This window comes from Lycium barbarum, chromosome 12 (assembly GCF_019175385.1).
Source record: "Lycium barbarum isolate Lr01 chromosome 12, ASM1917538v2, whole genome shotgun sequence".
In the NCBI taxonomy this organism is placed as follows: domain Eukaryota; kingdom Viridiplantae; phylum Streptophyta; class Magnoliopsida; order Solanales; family Solanaceae; genus Lycium; species Lycium barbarum.
This window is the reverse complement of record NC_083348.1, coordinates 61455892-61459598: the sequence shown is the minus strand read 5'-3', so window position 1 is coordinate 61459598 and position 3707 is coordinate 61455892. Positions and strand designations below refer to the sequence as shown.

At 29.7% G+C, this 3707-nt stretch overlaps 1 pseudogene; it reads left to right on the top strand.

The window, feature by feature from the left end:
• The first annotated feature begins 1289 nt into the window (after positions 1–1289).
• Positions 1290–3411, top strand: LOC132625113 (cytochrome P450 71AU50-like; annotated as a pseudogene).
• The last annotated feature ends 296 nt before the right edge of the window (positions 3412–3707 follow it).

Here is a 3707-nt window from a genome sequence, read left to right as displayed (position 1 = left end):
AATTGTGTAGACAATATGACAAGTAAAATGAGCTAAACTAAGAATATTTACCAAAAATTAAAAAATAGTAGTTCTTCGTTTAATAATTTGAATTAGAATTATCCAAATCAAAATTTGATAAAAAATAATAAGTATTTTACACCTTTAAATTAATCGAATTAAAATTAAAGTATCAACTGATGCTTAAATATTGCTATTGTTTTATCTCAAAGAGAGGAAAATAGTTTCTTTTTAAACAAGTCTTCTCTTTTAAAAAGTATTAATAAATTTTTGCAGACTTTATATTCGTAGCAAACACTAATATAATAAAGTTTTAGATACGGTGCACAAACTACAATGTTATATTAATCGTGTTTTGAACATATTATATATATATATATATATATATATATATATATATATATATATATATATAAAATATGTGATCAATATTCAAACACAACTACATACACATAGATACACTATAATTCAAAGTGTTGAAATTTAATTATTTTTTTCATTTTTATTCTTGCTCTAATAAATGCGAAAAGAGATTAATGTCATAAAAGAAAAAATAATATTAAATGGAGATCAAATAATAAATAAGGTAAATTAGTCAAATTATAATTCTAATTGACGTTCCTTAAAAAAAGTGCAAAAGACAACATGACAAGTAAAATGAGCTAAACCAAGAATATTCACCAAAAATAAAAAAATAGTAGTTCTTCGTTTAAATAGAAAATCAAATTTCCACTTTGTTTCGTTTTAAACATGTAAAATTAATTTAATAATTTGAATTAAAATTATCCAAAGCAAAATTTGATAAAAAATAATAAGTATTGTTTAGGTCCAAGCTACATATATTAACAATAGAATATATTACACCTTTAAATTAATCGAATTAAAATTCAAAGTATCAGCTGATACTTAAATATTGCTATTGTTTTGTCTCAAAGAGACGAAAATAGTTTCTTTTTAAACAAGTCTTCTCTTTTAAAAAGTATTAATAAATTTTTGCAAATTTTGTATTCGTGGCAAACATTAATATAATAAAGTTTTGGATACGAAACACAAACTACAATGTTATATTAATCGTGTTTTGAACATATATATATATACATGCATAAAAACAGTGCAAACTTATGTATGTTTATTAGCAATATAAAATATATATATTATCACTACCCAAACACAACTACATACACATAGATACACTATAATCCAAAGTGTTGGGCGCACGGACATATGCCATCTAGTCTTTATATTATTAGCAAGTTAGGAAGCAAATTAAGATACATCAATTGCTATCCATGGCTTCAACATTCTTACAAGTTCTTGCAGTAATTGCAGTGCTATATTTTCTTCAAGAATTACATAAGAAATTCATGAAAAAGAAGAAAAAACTTCTCCTGGCCCAAAAGGGCTTCCAATAATAGAAAATTTTCATATGATTGGCAAAAATGTCCACCAAGATCTTCATAAAATAGCCAAAAAAAATGGTCCCATAATGAGCATGAGATTTGGTCTAGTTCCGGTAATTGTTGCTTCATCTCCTCATGTTGCTGAACAATTCTTGAAAAATCATGATCTTGTTTTTGCAAGTCGACCAAACAATAGAGCTGCTCAATTAATCGCGCACGATCAGAGAAATTTATCGTTTGGAAAATATGGATCTTATTGGCGGAACATGCGAAAATTTTGCATGTTAGAGTTGCTCAGTACTCTCAAGATCAATTCTTTTCAAGCCATGAGAAAACAAGAAGTTGCAAATTTTGTGACTTTTATCAATCAGGCATCTTCTAGTAGTGTGGAAGTTGATATTAGTGTAAAACTTGGTTCATTAGGTGCTAACATGGCTTGTTTAATGATATTTGGAAAAAAAAAAATATGGAAGATGAATTTGATGAAAGAGGTTTGAAAGATGTGATTCAAGAAACTTTGATTATAACAGCAACACCAAATATTGGTGAGTTTTTCCCTTTTCTTGATAAGTTTGATTTGCAGGGATTCGATCGTCGTATGAAGGAATTAGCAAAGATTTTTGATGGTTTTTTTTTGAGAGAGTTATTGATGAACATGTTCAAGATTCAAATGAACAAAAGCAAACTAAGGATATTGTTGATACTATGATGAATATTATGCAATCTGGCGAAGCTAAATTCGAATTTGATCGTCACCATGTCAAAGCTATTTTGTTGGTAACGTTTTATTCATCATAACATGAATAGAATTGCAAGTTAATTTTAGTTGAGTTTAACTAATATTCGCTGATAGTGCACATTTTTTTTAGTAGCAGATCATTTTACCTACAGTAGCAGATAATTTGTTTGATTTTTAAGATTACAAATCTCACTTTTTATGTAGAGCTAGTTATAAATATTTTAGGGTGACTTTATAGTTAAAAAAGTCTTTTACATCATCGATGTATATTCATTATCGTTCTAGTTTGACTTTTTGAAGAGAGTTGGCAAAATCTGAAAAAGATGTTGAGACCACCTAGCTATATTTGAGGCTTGGGTTCATAGACTCAAATTGTTTAGAATTTCTCAATTGAAAATTTTAGCAAAACAAATATGAGCTTATTCCCACTTTAGAGACTTCATTTCTTTATTCTTTCTTATCTATTTAGACTTTAAATTATATATACCATTAGTGTATGTAATTTTATATCATCTTGTCACTTTACATGTTGTAGTACGTATTCTATTTTATTTTCAAGATTACAAATTCTGTGTATACTTAAACATGTGAATATTGTTGACCACTTTAGCAATTGAAAAAAAAAAACTTTCTATTTAGGACATGCTAATAGCTTCCATGGACACCTCATCAACCGCAATTGATTGGGTTTTCTCTGAACTTCTAAGGCACCCTAAAGTAATGAAAAAACTACGAAATGAGTTGGAACTAATAGTTGGCAAAAACAGAATGGTGGAGGAGTCAGATTTGGAAAAATTAGAGTACTTAGACATGGTCATTAAAGAAGGTTTAGGCTTCACCCCACTGCACCACTATTGATTCCTCATGAATCCATTGAAGATTGCACTATTGATGGCTTTGATATACCTAAAGGTTCAAGAATTTTAGTAAATATTTGGGCAATCGGAAGAGATCCAGAAGTTTGGCCCGAACCCGAGAAGTTCGTCCCAAAAAGGTTTGTTGGTAGCAACATCGATCTTCGTGGACGTGATTTTCAACTTTTACCGTTTGGCTCAGGAAGAAGAAGTTGCCCTGGATTACAATTAGGTCTCACAATTGTTCGAATGGTGCTAGCACAATTGGTTCATTGTTTTGACCGGAAGCTACAAAATGATATGATGTCAAACGATATAGATATGACTGAGAAATTCGGTTTAGTTACCGCTAGAGCTCAACATTTAATGGCTATTCCTACTCATCGATTGCATGTATAACTAATATGAGCTTACTAGAAGCTTAATTGAGTGAACACGGGAAAGGAATTACAACTTTTTCTCTAGAACTATGTTTTTTTTTTCACATGTTTAATATCATTTTCTCATCTTTTACCGTGAAATTTGGTACTGATCTGACAGCCCAATTTTAGGCTTGAACAAAATTCATTTTTTTTGCGTGGATTTCTCTTCTTTTGTTGGTTGGGGGGGGGGGGGTCCTTAATTTTTGCCCTTCGCTTAAAAGGGTGGCCGAAAATACCCCGAGGTTCTGGGTTTGAACCCAGGTTTAGTCATAAAAGTAAAAAAAAAAAAATC